This window comes from Tachypleus tridentatus, chromosome 8 (assembly GCF_004210375.1).
Source record: "Tachypleus tridentatus isolate NWPU-2018 chromosome 8, ASM421037v1, whole genome shotgun sequence".
NCBI classification, from domain to species: Eukaryota; Metazoa; Arthropoda; class Merostomata; order Xiphosura; family Limulidae; genus Tachypleus; species Tachypleus tridentatus.
This window is the reverse complement of record NC_134832.1, coordinates 142644524-142660298: the sequence shown is the minus strand read 5'-3', so window position 1 is coordinate 142660298 and position 15775 is coordinate 142644524. Positions and strand designations below refer to the sequence as shown.

General features: G+C 33.0%; 1 long non-coding RNA gene across 1 annotated transcript; it reads right to left on the bottom strand.

Moving 5' to 3' along the window:
• Positions 1 to 13399: 13399 nt before the first annotated feature.
• LOC143224300 (uncharacterized) lies at positions 13400 to 15530 on the bottom strand. The gene is made up of 3 exons (XR_013013322.1): positions 15310 to 15530; positions 14795 to 14847; positions 13400 to 13646 (listed from the first exon to the last, which is right to left on the bottom strand). It is a non-coding gene; the product is annotated as an uncharacterized LOC143224300 (long non-coding RNA).
• Positions 15531 to 15775: the final 245 nt, after the last annotated feature.

Here is a 15775-nt window from a genome sequence, read left to right as displayed (position 1 = left end):
CTTAAATGTACAAAAGAAGGCTCAACATTTATCGTTTTAGCAGTGTGTGTTTTTGTTTGTTTTTAATATAACTTTTATTTAAGAAATAAGCATTATACAAATAAAAAAGACAGAATTTCCTATATAAGTAATACTTAATGTACGATTACTATTCTAACGTAAGGTGACCAGATATTCTGGAGTCCAAAGCGGGACACCTAACTCGGTTTGAACGTTAATATATGATTATCTATGCATTATTTTTTAACGTTTGTGCATAAAAATGAAGGATATCATACGAGAATAGGACAGATCTTGTGCTTATCAGTATTAATTTTGATAATGAGGTATATTAAGTTCATTATCTCCTAAAGTGTTAACATTTTCTCGCCCTCTAAAGTTTCTGGGGGACAGCGAGACAGGTAGCTCACAAATGGGACCACCCAACCAAGATCGGGACATCTGGCCAAATTACTCTAACACACTATCAAATGGTTCCTGTGTCAACAACAAAGTTAAAATTGACACTGCTTGAGTGTCGCTTGACGAACCTCTAAATCTATATAAATAGAAATAGTTTCAAATTCCTGGCTAGCGAACGATTATTCGGACAACTCTGGTTATTTTCAACATATTAAGTTCTTTTTCTTTCCCATATGCCTTTCTTGGTTTTCTAATATAATCTTCAGTGCATTACCTACGGATTTTATCTTTTTCAAATTATACATTATACTTTAACTTAATAATTTTGTAACACTTAACGCTTTATTGCACCTCATATAGTCCTAGTGACAAATGGTCCAAAGAACGAAGAATATTATAATAAATAGATTTATTTATCAACTTTGGAATAAAATTTTATAATATTAAGTAAGTTTTTAATATTTACCCACTCGAATTTACTTATATAGGTGAATTTTCAGCTACAAAAGTTATTTTTACAGATTCACAACATGTGGCCAACTTCACACAAGGAAAACTGTTGATCGTCTTAAATCAAATATCTTAACCTTCTATTCTCCTGCACGTCTTTAATGTCTTAGTGCTTTAAAATATGGCTTGGCATGGCCAGATGGGTTAAGGGGTTCGACTCGTAATCTGAGGATCGCAGGTTCAAATCCCGGTCGCACCAAACATGTCCGCCCTTTCAGTTGGGGGACGTTATATTGTTCGGTCAATCCCACCATTCGTTGGTAAAAAGAGTTGGCGGTGGGTGGTGATGTCAAGCTGTCTTCCCTCTAGTCTTAAACTGCTAGCGTAGATAGCTCTCGTGTAACTGCGCGAAATTCAATAAACAAACAAACTTTAAAATATAAATCTGTAATGTTTATCATTTCTTTCCTAATAGTTCCAATGAACTACCCTGGTTACTACTTTCAGCCCTCTTTTTGTTCCCTCCCCATTCTCTCTGTCAAACATACTTATCTTGAATAGTTAACAATTTTCAGTTGTACACACGATATTACTACGAATACTGCTATTATAAAGATATTCCAATTCTATTTCATCTGCATTTATTTAGCAATAACCGCACTACTATACGAAACATTGTACTGATTCTAGTACAAAAATAAACCCACTCACCTATCGTAAGTAGTTAACAAATTTGAATGTAACAATGTAGTTAATAATTCTTCAAAGGTTCCACTACTGGGGAGTGTCTTTTCGTCAGTTACTTTTTTTAGAGGAGCAGATGGACCAAATCAGAAGAACGGCTTGTGTGCGTCAAACAATTCAAGGTTGGCTCAACTAAGCCGAGAAGGTCGATAGGAAAGTGACGTCAGATATCACCTATAACAAGGGTGCCTCTTCTCGTAAGTGTTTGTTTGAATTTCGCACAAAGCTACTCAAGGGCTATCTGTGCTAGCCATCCCTAGTTTAGCAGTACAAGACTAGAGGGAAGGCAGCTAGTCATCAACCACTCACCGACCGCCAACTCTTGGGCGACTCTTTTACCAACGAAAAGTGGGATTGACTGTCATATTATAACGCCTTTACGGTTTGGCGCGATCGGGATGCGAACCCGCGACCCTCAGATTACGAGTCGCACGCCTTAACACTCTTGGCCATGCCGGGCCACGTTAGTAAGTGTGTCTCTATATATACATATGTATAGTTAATTACCGAACACACAACAAAATTAATCATTTTCTAGAGTAATAAATAATAACTTAATAATTGGAAAAGGCTTGATTCATCTTTTTGGTCTATTCCTGGTATGTAAATCTTTGTAGTTTGTATCGTCAAATATAATACTGTGAGTCTGACTGAGACAGCGAGAAATTTTAAAATTCTGTCACATATCCATCGAGAGCTTAAATTAATAATCAAACAGGCACATCAAAGTTATTTATTCTGCAAAAATATGACTGCGTCTTTATTCCTATCAAAACGTTTTGTAGAAAGACTATCTATATCATTTTGTATTTAGTTATTTAACTTTAGTTGGGCCTACTTATCTATAAAGAGGCTAAAACTAAGCAGTTCTGCACTGTTTTTTACAAAATATATTCCTTACAGGTATTCATACATAGTTACTTAGAACAACTATTACTAATATTAAGGTTTGGCTGAAACAACAGTAAAAACTCTCCCCTGAAAGAAAGATACATCTTTCGAAACCGTTCGAATTGTAGGGTTTTATCATTTGATAACAATAGGCCAAAACTAAAATACAAAATTACTTGACAATTGTGTTTTCGCTACTTAGTAGTTACCTAAATACGAGCCTGTTGAAGTTTGATAGTTTTTTTATAGTGTTGCCCTGTAAGAGTTACGAATACTCAAGTGCTAACTTATTGCTATCTAAGAAGTTATCAACAACTTGTTTGTAAAAAGGAAAAATAACACAAAGCATCTGTTGAGTTATTGACTGGATAACATAAATACACTGATACAAAGCATCTGTTGAGTTATTTACTGAATAACATAAATACACTGAGACAAAGGATCTGTTGAGTTATTAACTGGATAACATAAACACACTTAGACAAAGCATCTGTTGAGTTATTAACTGGATAACATAAACACACTTAGACAAAGCATCTGTTGAGTTATTGACTGGATAACATAAATACACCGAGACAAAGCATCTGTTGAGTTATTAACTGGATAACATAAATGCACTGAGACAACGTATCTGTTGAGTTATTAACTGGATAACATAAATACACTGATACAAAGCATCTGTTGAGTTATTTACTGAATAACATAAATACACTGAGATAAAGCATCTGTTGAGTTATTAACTGGATAACATAAATACATTAAGACAAAGCACCTGTTGAGTTATTCACTGGATAACATAAATACACTGAGACAAAGCACCTGTTGAGTTATTCACTGGATAACATAAATACACTGAGACAAAGCATCTGTTGAGTTATTAACTGGATAACATAAATACATTAAGACAAAGCACCTGTTGAGTTATTCACTGATAACATAAATACACTGAGACAAAGCAACTGTTGAGTTATTAACTGGATAAACATAAATACATTAAGACAAAGCACCTGTTGAGTTATTCACTGGATAACATAAATACACTGAGACAAAGAACCTGTTGAGTTATTAACTGGGTAACATAAACACACTTAGACAAAGCATCTGTTGAGTTATTGACTGGATAACATAAATACACCGAGACAAAGCATCTGTTGAGTTATTCACTGGATAACATAAATACATTAAGACAAAGCATCTGTTGAGTTATTCACTAAATAACATAAATACACTGAGACAAAGCATCTGTTGAGTTATTCACTGGATAACATAAATACATTAAGACAAAGCATCTGTTGAGTTATTCACTAGATAACATAAATACACTGAGACAAAGCATCTGTTGAGTTATTCACTGGATAACATAAATACATTAAGACAAAGCATCTGTTGAGTTATTCACTAGATAACATAAATAGACTGAGACAAAGGATCTGTTAAGTTATTAACTGGATAACATAAACACACTTATACAAAGCATCTGTTGAGTTATTAACTGGATAACATAAACACACTTAGACAAAGCATCTGTTGAGTTATTGACTGGATAACATAAATACACCGAGACAAAGCATCTGTTGAGTTATTAACTGGATAACATAAATGCACTGAGACAACGTATCTGTTGAGTTATTAACTGATAACATAAATACACTGATACAAAGCATCTGTTGAGTTATTTACTGAATAACATAAATATACTGAGATAAAGCATCTGTTGAGTTATTAACTGGATAACATAAATACATTAAGACAAAGCACCTGTTGAGTTATTCACTGGATAACATAAATACACTGAGACAAAGCACCTGTTGAGTTATTCACTGGATAACATAAATACACTGAGACAAAGCATCTGTTGAGTTATTAACTGGATAACATAAACACACTTAGACAAAGCATCTGTTGAGTTATTGACTGGATAACATAAATACACCGAGACAAAGCATCTGTTGAGTTATTAACTGGATAACATAAATGCACTGAGACAACGTATCTGTTGAGTTATTAACTGGATAACATAAATACACTGATACAAAGCATCTGTTGAGTTATTTACTGAATAACATAAATACACTGAGATAAAGCATCTGTTGAGTTATTAACTGGATAACATAAATACATTAAGACAAAGCACCTGTTGAGTTATTCACTGGATAACATAAATACACTGAGACAAAGCACCTGTTGAGTTATTCACTGGATAACATAAATACACTGAGACAAAGCATCTGTTGAGTTATTAACTGGATAACATAAATACATTAAGACAAAGCACCTGTTGAGTTATTCACTGGATAACATAAATACACTGAGACAAAGCAACTGTTGAGTTATTAACTGGATAACATAAATACATTAAGACAAAGCACCTGTTGAGTTATTCACTGGATAACATAAATACACTGAGACAAAGAACCTGTTGAGTTATTAACTGGGTAACATAAACACACTTAGACAAAGCATCTGTTGAGTTATTGACTGGATAACATAAATACACCGAGACAAAGCATCTGTTGAGTTATTCACTGGATAACATAAATACATTAAGACAAAGCATCTGTTGAGTTATTCACTAAATAACATAAATACACTGAGACAAAGCATCTGTTGAGTTATTCACTGGATAACATAAATACATTAAGACAAAGCATCTGTTGAGTTATTCACTAGATAACATAAATACACTGAGACAAAGCATCTGTTGAGTTATTCACTGGATAACATAAATACATTAAGACAAAGCATCTGTTGAGTTATTCACTAGATAACATAAATAGACTGAGACAAAGGATCTGTTAAGTTATTAACTGGATAACATAAACACACTTATACAAAGCATCTGTTGAGTTATTAACTGGATAACATAAACACACTTAGACAAAGCATCTGTTGAGTTATTGACTGGATAACATAAATACACCGAGACAAAGCATCTGTTGAGTTATTAACTGGATAACATAAATGCACTGAGACAACGTATCTGTTGAGTTATTAACTGGATAACATAAATACACTGATACAAAGCATCTGTTGAGTTATTTACTGAATAACATAAATATACTGAGATAAAGCATCTGTTGAGTTATTAACTGGATAACATAAATACATTAAGACAAAGCACCTGTTGAGTTATTCACTGGATAACATAAATACACTGAGACAAAGCACCTGTTGAGTTATTCACTGGATAACATAAATACACTGAGACAAAGCATCTGTTGAGTTATTAACTGGATAACATAAATACATTAAGACAAAGCACCTGTTGAGTTATTCACTGGATAACATAAATACACTGAGACAAAGAACCTGTTGAGTTATTCACTGGATAACATAAATACACTGAGACAAAGCATCTGTTGAGTTATTAACTGGATAACATAAATACATTAAGACAAAGCACCTGTTGAGTTATTCACTGGATAACATAAATACACTGAGACAAAGAACCTGTTGAGTTATTCACTGGATAACATAAATACACTGAGACAAAGTACCTGTTGAGTTATTTACTGGATAACATAAATACATTGAGACAAAGTACCTGTTGAGTTATTAACTGGATAACATAAATACATTAAGACAAAGCACCTGTTGAGTTATTCACTGGATAGCATAAATACATTTAGACAAAGCACCTGTTGAGTTATTAACTGGATAACATAAATACATTAAGACAAATCACCTGTTGAGTTATTCACTGGATAACATAAATACATTAAGACAAAGCACCTGTTGAGTTATTAACTGGATAACATAAATACACTGAGACAACGTATCTGTTGAGTTATTAACTGGATAACATAAATACATTAAGACAAAGCACCTGTTGAGTTATTCACTGGATAACATAAATACACTGAGACAAAGCATCTGTTGAGTTATTCACTGGCTAACATAAATACGCTGAGACAAAGTATCTGTTGAGTTATTAACTGGATAACATAAATACATTAAGACAAAACACCTGTTGAGTTATTCACTGGATAACATAAATACACTGAGACAAAGTATCTCTTGAGTTATTAACTGGGTAACATAAATACATTAAGACAAAACACCTGTTGAGTTATTCACTGGATAACATAAATACATTAAGACAAAGTATCTGTTATTCACTGGATAACATAAATACACTGAGACAAAGAACCTGTTGAGTTATTCACTGGATAACATAAATACACTGAGACAAAGTATCTGTTGAGTTATTTACTGGATAACATAAATACATTGAGACAAAGTACCTGTTGAGTTATTAACTGGATAACATAAATACATTAAGACAAAGCACCTGTTGAGTTATTCACTGGATAGCATAAATACATTTAGACAAAGCACTTGTTGAGTTATTAACTGGATAACAGAAATACATTAAGACAAAGCACCTGTTGAGTTATTCACTGGATAACATAAATACATTAAGACAAAGTATCTGTTATTCACTGGATAACATAAATACACTGAGATTTTTTATTTTATTTTGGAAGACGTCGCAACAAGTAATCACCTGTTAATGAGTAAAATATACTGATGTTTTGCTTCCTGATGTGAAATATGTTTAGTCTTGTTGATGTGAAATATGTTTAGTTTTGTTGATGTGAAATATGTTTAGTTTTGTTGATGTGAAATATGTTTAGTTTTGTTGATGTGAAATATGTTTAGTTTTGTTGATATGAAATATGTTTAGTTTTTTTGATGTGAAATATGTTTCGTTTTGTTGATGTGAAATATATTTAGTTTTGTTGATATGAAATATGTTTAGTTTTTTTGATGTGAAATATGTTTAGTTTTTTTGATGTGAAATATGTTTAATTTTGTTGATATGAAATATGTTTATTTTTTATGTGAAATATGTTTCGTTTTGTTGATGTGAAATATATTTAGTTTTGTTGATGTGAAATGTGTTTAGTTTTGTTGATGTGAAATATGTTTAGTTTTGTTGATGTGAAATATGTTTAGTTTTGTTGATATGAAATATGTTTAGTTTTTTTGATGTGAAATATGTTTCGTTTTGTTGATGTGAAATATGTTTAGTTTTGTTGATGTGAAATATGTTTAGTTTTGTTGATGTGAAATATGTTTAGTTTTGTTGATGTGAAATATGTTTAGTTTTTTTGATGTGAAATATGTTTCGTTTTGTTGATGTGAAATATATTTAGTTTTGTTGATGTGAAATGTGTTTAGTTTTTTTGATGTGAAATATGTTTCGTTTTGTTGATGTGAAATATGTTTAGTTTTGTTGATATGAAATATGTTTAGTGTTTTGATGTGAAATATGTTTCGTTTTGTTGATATGAAATATGTTTAGTTTTTTGATGTGAAATATGTTTAGTTTTGTTGATGTGAAATATGTTTAATTTTGTTGATATGAAATATGTTTATTTTTTTTATGTGAAATATGTTTCGTTTTGTTGATGTGAAATATATTTAGTTTTGTTGATGTGAAATGTGTTTAGTTTTGTTGATGTGAAATGTGTTTAGTTTTGTTGATGTGAAATATGTTTAATTTTGTTGATATGAAATATGTTTAGTTTTTTGATGTGAAATATGTTTCGTTTTGTTGATGTGAAATATGTTTAGTTTTTTGATGTGAAATATGTTTAGTTTTGTTGATGTGAAATATGTTTAATTTTGTTGATGTGAAATATGTTTATTTTTTTTTATGTGAAATATGTTTCGTTTTGTTGATGTGAAATATATTTAGTTTTGTTGATGTGAAATATGTTTAGATTTGTTGATATGAAATATGTTTAGTTTTGTTGATGTGAAATATGTTTAGTTTTTTTGATGTGAAATATGTTTCGTTTTGTTGATGTGAAATATATTTAGTTTTGTTGATGTGAAATGTGTTTAGTTTTTTTGATGTGAAATATGTTTCGTTTTGTTGATGTGAAATATGTTTAGTTTTGTTGATATGAAATATGTTTAGTTTTGTTGATGTGAAATATGTTTAGTTTTGTTGATGTGAAATATGTTTAGTTTTGTTGATGTGAAATATGTTTAGTTTTGTTGATGTGAAATATGTTTAGTTTTGTTGATGTGAAATATGTTTAGATTTGTTGATATGAAATATGTTTAGATTTGTTGATATGAAATATGTTTAGTTTTGTTGATGTGAAATATGTTTAGTTTTGTTGATGTGAAATATGTTTAGTTTTGTTGATGTTGTTCTTTACTCAAAGCTACTGGAGGGTTGACTATTCTAGCCCTCCCCCCTAATTCTGAAGTGACAGATTAGAGGGTAGGCACCACCCCTCGCTTTCCCCCAAGCTTTTAGTGAAATGTTCTTCCTGTTTATTACCCTCTTTCACCTCTTCTTCTACAGCTATGGTGCCGATTGTCAATTCAGATTTGCTTGCTGTTATTAAACTTTTATACTTTACATATTTACGCTCCTGATATTGCTTGTTTTAAAGCTAAACTCAAAGCTACATAACGGGCTATCTTTGCTCTGCCCACTATGGGTATTTAAACCAAGTTACGAGTGTTGTAATCCTGCTGACATACTGCTTTGCCACTGGTTGTGTGTTATCGATGTACAGACAAGTAGTTTCCAAAATAAATAAACTTCGAGCACTGAATTGAGGGACGCTTACTCAGTTCAAAACAGTCATTGGTATAAATAGGTATTCAAATAAGTAAACACCAAGTACTGCGTTATTAAAAACACATTTCATTGGTCTGTTTTTGAATAAAAGTTACCATAACCGTATGTTGAGTAAAAAGTTACTAAATTAATACGACATAAAGTGAAGTTCGACTAGTGTTTAATCCAGATCTGATGGATTTTTATTTTGTCCAAATTCGACAAAATAAAACAATAATGTGCTTCAGGAAGAGATCTTTTTTGTACAGGATGAAACTCCCTCCAGGAAGGGATCTTTTTGCACAGGATGAAACTCCCTCCAGGACGGGATCTTTCTGCACAGGATGAAACTCTCTCCAAGACGGGATCTTTCTGCACAGGATAAAACTCTCTCCAAGACGGGATCTTTCTGCACAGGATGAAACTCCCTCCAGGAAGTGATCTTTTTGCACGGGATGAAACTCCCTCCAGGACGGGATCTTTCTGCACAGGATGAAACTCTCTCCAAGACGGGATCTTTCTGCACAGGATGAAACTCCCTCCAGGAAGGGATCTTTCTGCACAGGATGAAACTTCCTCCAGGAAGGGATCTTTCTGCACAGGATGAAACTCTCTCTTGTACACCCCCTTAAATTCAACTTGTTTTCGGGAAACAATCTACGCCAATCAAGTAATGCCTCGCCGTTAGATACATAAATTAAATCAATTAAATCCTGACACTTTATTATCTAATTAATTAAAGTACCCAACTTCGCTTGGGATATCAAATTGTTGTTTTACTGGTCGATTGTGTGTTTTGAACCTATTCCAGATAACAGATACAACCAAAAACATTTTCAAAGGTTTTGTTTTTCCAGAGACCTATTGAAGTAATCAATTTTATTTTATAATAAAACTCTTGAATTGTTTTTTTTTATGTCGTTTCCCTAACTGTACTTATTTAAACCTTTTATAGTATTTTGAGGGTCTGTTCTATGGGAGGTCCTAAACCTTTGTTTCCCATCGTGTTGTCTTTGACAGGCTGAGAAATGTTTGGCTCCATACCCTACTGAATTATCTTTTTCATATTTTTGTAAGATATGTCCTTACTGTCCCCAGTTGTAGGGTATTTTGGAAGATTACTTTATATCTTTGTCCTTTTTTAACAATATTTGGTAGGAAACCTCCAGATACACTGCTGGCCAAAATCTTAAGGCCAATGAACATAAAGAAAAAATATTCATTTTGCGTTGTTATTTTCAACCACTTATTTGAGTAGAGCATCGAAAGATGAAAATAAGAAAAGGGAAAATAAAAATACAAAAACTTTTTAACATTTAATAGGGAAAATGTGAATACCATGAAATTAGCCTAAATACTAGCTGGTCAAAAGTTTAAGACCATACTGAAATAAAGCGTAAATTGGTAAACACGTAATGAAATTTAGTCATTTGTGTTTAAGCATTAATGTTTTCAACATCTCCCATTGACATCTCCTATGTTACATTGGGTAAAAACATGGCAAAGGCTAAAAAATTAACAGAGTTTGAACGAGCCAGAATTGTCAAGCTGCAACACCAAGGTCTTTCTCAACGTGCCATCGCTGGTGAGATTGGGCGCAGTAAAACTGCTGTTGCAAATCTTTTAAAAGACCGTGAGGGATACGGAACAAAAATTTCAAGTGGTCGGCCGAAGAAAATTTCGCCAGTGTTGAGCAGGAGGATTCGAAGGGTTGTCCGGCAAAACACCAGCCGATCGTTGAACCAGATTAAGGTTCTTACGGACGCAGAATGCAGCTCAAGAACAATAAGACGGCATCTACGAGAGAAAGGCTTTAGAAACCGTAAACGTCTTCAAATGCCACGCGTCCTTCCACACCACGAAACAGTTCGGTTAAACTATGCTGAGAAGCACCAAACATGGGACGTAGAAAAGTGGACGAAGGTTTTGTTCTCTGATGAGAAAAAATTTAACCTGGATGGTCCAGATGGCTTCCAACGTTACTGGTACGATAAGGATATCCCACCAGAGACATTTTCTACACGACATAGTGGAGGAGGTTCCATCATGATCTGGGGTACTTTCTCTTTTCATGGAACAATGGAGCTTCAGGTTACACAGGAGCGTCAAACAGCAGCTGGCTACATTGGTATGTTGGAGAGAACATCCTTGTTGACTGAAGGCTCTCGCCTGTGTGGAAATGACTGGATCTTTCAGCAGGACAACGCTGCAATCCACAATGCCCGCAGGACAAAGGACTTTTTCATGGAGAATAGCGTGATTCTTTTGGACCATCCAGCGTGTTCGCCCAAACTGAGTCCCATTGAAAATGTTTTGGGGTGGATGGCAAGGGAAGTCTATAGAAATGGACGTCAATTCCAAACAGTGCATGATCTTCGTGAAGCCATCTTCACCACCTGGAATAATATTCCAGCTAGCCTTCTGCAAACGCTTATATCGACCATGCCAAAGCGATTTTTTGAAGTTATTTGCACTGATGGCCATGCAACTCACTACTGAGACCTCTTGTTGGGCATTTCTTACTCTGTTTAGTGCTTCTTTTTGGTATGGTCTTAAACTTTTGACCAGCTAGTATTTAGGCTAATTTCATAGTGTTCACATTTTCCCTATTAATTCCAATTTTTTTTTTATTTTCCCTTTCCTTATTTTCATATTTCTAAACTGTACTCAAATAAGTGGTTGAGTCTAACAATGCAAAATGCATATTTTTCTTTATGTTCATTGGCCTTAAGATTTTGGCCAGCAGTGTATTGTTCAATCAATAAGACAGAATTAGAAAAATATATATATACTTTTTTTATAGAGCTGCAGGAAACAAAATTATGGTGTTTAAGGGCAAAAATTGACCAAAATTATTTTGAGGTAAATCTGAAAAAATAATACTCAGAATCCTCTTAGTGTGCACGAAAAGTTTCAGAGCTATAGGTTCTTTCGCTTTGGAGCTATGACTGTCACACAAAGAGGTTATTTTATTTTTATAAAAGATATAGTGTAAAAGTATTGACTTATTCATTGGGATAAAGTTACTCTACTCATCCATCGACCGGTTAAACGTAATAACAGTGTAAAGTTCTTTATAGGAAAGACATTACACGAAATCTTGCCCCGTTTTTTTGTTTTTTTCATATTGGATTATTTTTCTGATAATTTACACTATTTATTACTTCCGCTAGGCAAAAGGCTATGGCGATTTTGTCTTGCTTTTAGGAAGAAGTTGTATTGGATAGTGAGTGACTTATTATTTCATCCATGTAATTTCTTAGTTTTAATTAAATCACACAAAGCGTTTCGCATAGAATAGGCCATCTTTACATATGTAAGTGTCAACGCTCTTTTGTGTCATTGAAGGTGTTGAGACAGCATTGAAGCAATACCGGAAACTGTTGTTGTTTATTATCATGTGGCATAAAACTACACACTGTGCTCTACCTACCATGGTAATGAAATCCGGTTTCAAGCAGTTTCCAAATAACCAAATTCTACTTAAGGAACTGGGTGCGCCAACCCTTAAAGATCACTACTGGATTTCGGAATGTGTCCATATTTAAAAGATGCCTCAGTTAACTCAATATATTTTGGTTCCGATAGTAGCAAAGAAGTCACATAATGATTAGTTTCTAAGGTGTGAATTACACCAGTAGTAAAGTGACTAATTCTTAGAAAATGAATTCGGACCAAGTACATATCTGTTGCGTGATATTATTAACAACATATGGGTCATTCTTGTTTGTTTCTCGGGTTGATTACAACATACGATAAACTTTATTATTTTTTCTTTCCTGGGTGTAATTTTCTAGGTTATAGGTTTCGTTGTATCAAATTCCTGTTGTTTCGTTTACCTTGAACACGATAGAGGTAGTGTAACACGTCACAATTTGTGTATTTGGTGTTGTTTAGTGGCTAACTTGTATATACTACGGATTAAATGATTTATTGTTCGTATCCCTTTATCGCAACAATGCGCTTCGGACTCTGGTACCGCGGGTGCGTTATTAGAATTACAGTCAAATTCCCTTAGACTGTCAAACTAAAGATAGAGTGTGTTCTGTTGACTAGCCATCCTTACCTCTAATCAATCAGTTCAAGAAAAGAAACATAGCCAGTGCGTAGCTTTGTGAGGAATTTCTAAAAACACATAATTACAGACATAAGATTGGGTTCTCAGGAACGAATCAGTGTTTCTATATAATGGTTTTGGCATGCAGATAGTATGTGGAACAGTTATTGCAGGTTTTTCTGTTAGTTTCCGAACGATCGACATCTTTGAAAAATCGAAAACACTCTATCTAATGATAACAAGTTTCATGTTTTTCTGACATCAATATAAAAAAAAAGTGTTTACTTATAGCTGTATTTGTTACTGTTTAATAACAATATTGGTGCATGAGTCACAAAGATTTCCATATAGTTTAAGATTCATTAATATCAAAGTGTGCTTCAGACATAAAGCACTGCTTTAACTTGAACACTTTTCATTAATGATATACATTTTCTCCAGAATATATGGCGACAGAAACGCCCTTCATCAAATAGCTGTCCGTTGATACAAATTCTGTAATCTTCATAAAATTTCCTGTAAATGCCAGGAGAATAAAGTATTATACAATTATAAAAATGAAGATTGTCAGTTCTTTTTAAGAAGCTAAGAACGATAAATCATTGCTAGCATTTGTGAAAGACTTCATTTAATGTTACACGAGTTGGATACTGAGTTTTTAGCGTTTGTTTAGGTCGTTGTCGATGGATACTTTACTTATTTTACACGCACTGTGCGTTTAAAAGCGTTTACGTTTATAACCCGAGCTAAATGGATTGCATTAAAACATAAATCACTAAAAAAGATATGCTATAAACTTTTCATAATAAGAGTTTTATAGCCCATTGTATGAACAGTTTTGCGATATTGAAATCTTTAAGTGGTACTAATGAATCAGAAACAGGAAAATGTTGATAGAGTAACAGTAAAGAAAATGGTAAAACAAAATTGTCACAATTTTGTGCCAGTAATAGTTACTGGGGGACACAAAACATGGTTATTCGGTCTCGTTACTGGTTGCCATGACGATAGTCAACCTGCCTACTGATAATAAACTTTGCGTATAAATATTCCTTCTAGGAAAATGTCGCTGGACGTTAAGCTTGCATTATTAATTACACGATTTATGGATTTAATCCATTATATGGTAATAACTTACATGTAACACCATGCTGTTAATTGTTATTTGTATATAAACTTGAACTTCCATTTCATTAATTACACTGAACTTCTAAATTCTTAAGCCTAACAATCGAACTAAGGGTAATTTCATTTTAGATGAAACTTCGTCTTTATTCTTAAAGCACATTCTTTACTAACTACATTTCGTTAACATTGAATATTTTACGTTCTTAGTTCAAAACGTGTCAGCCGTTAGAAACGGTATATTTATTTATATCTGTTATTAGGATAGTGCTTCTCAACATTTTCCTATATCATTCACTCCTATACGTTTTTCACAACTTATTCACCCCACTTTGAAAAAAACATAAAAAGTACTAAATTAAAATGCAAAAATTCTTTATTATGACTTAATATACATCAAATTACAACTAGAACGAATACAACGTAAAATAAACTAAAAATAAATATATTTATCAAATTACAACTAGAATAAAGGATAACAATAATAACTAATAACTTTTGTCCTTGAATTTATTGTATAATTGATAATATTCATTTACCCTGATGTGATCCTCTTAACTCCTGGATGAATCAGTCACCTAGTCTAGAAGATCTGTATTAGAAAACGTTAAAATATAAATGAAGCAAAAGCTTATTTGATGGTGTTAGTAACTACATATCATCACAGTTGTAATGACTGAAATAATTATTAATTTCACCATTTTATAATTAGTATAGAATATTCATTCAATATTTTTTTGAAGTTTTATGTACTTTCGGCACTAATAAATCAATCACATGATCGTTTCACAGATATTTCAGGTCTTAAACGTGTTCTAATATTTTTACGCAGGTAAAGACTAAACGTTACAACTTTGTACTAGAGTTTAAAACAAATCGGCACATGTTTATGCATGGTTGTTGTTTGTTGTTGTTTTTTTCAGAATGTTGTCAATTCAAGCAGTAAGTTTCAGATTGCCTGATTTAAGGCAGAAAATAAACAACCTGTACTTTGAAAGTAAAGTAAAAAAAACACACACACAACATTCATCATGCTTCGTTGGATATAACTTACCTTAATCCATTATCTTGTTTTTAAAATATAAACAATTATTACATTTGTAAAATATGCAATACTATTATGGAGACAAGTCTTATTTCATGTTACATGTCACATCTTATTTCATACTGTTTTAGTGGCCTGGTGGTTAGGGCGCTCGGTTCATAATCTGCGTGTCATGGGTTTGAAGCCCAGTCGCTCCTAACATGCTTGCTCTTTCATCCGTTTGGAAAAGAGTAGCCTACGAGTTAGCGATATGTGGTGTTGACTAACGGTATCTTTTTATATCACTGCTAAATTAGGGACACAATTGCAGTTAGTCCCAGTTTAGCTTTGCGCCAAATTCAAAACACACCATTTTTAGTTCTTGAAGTCACTACTCGGTAACGTCAAGTGTCTGCGATAGTTATGAGTCAGTTTTGAGAGCTGATAAGTGGAAGTACCGAAGAAAATCAGTCACACTATATTTGGTATATGCAGT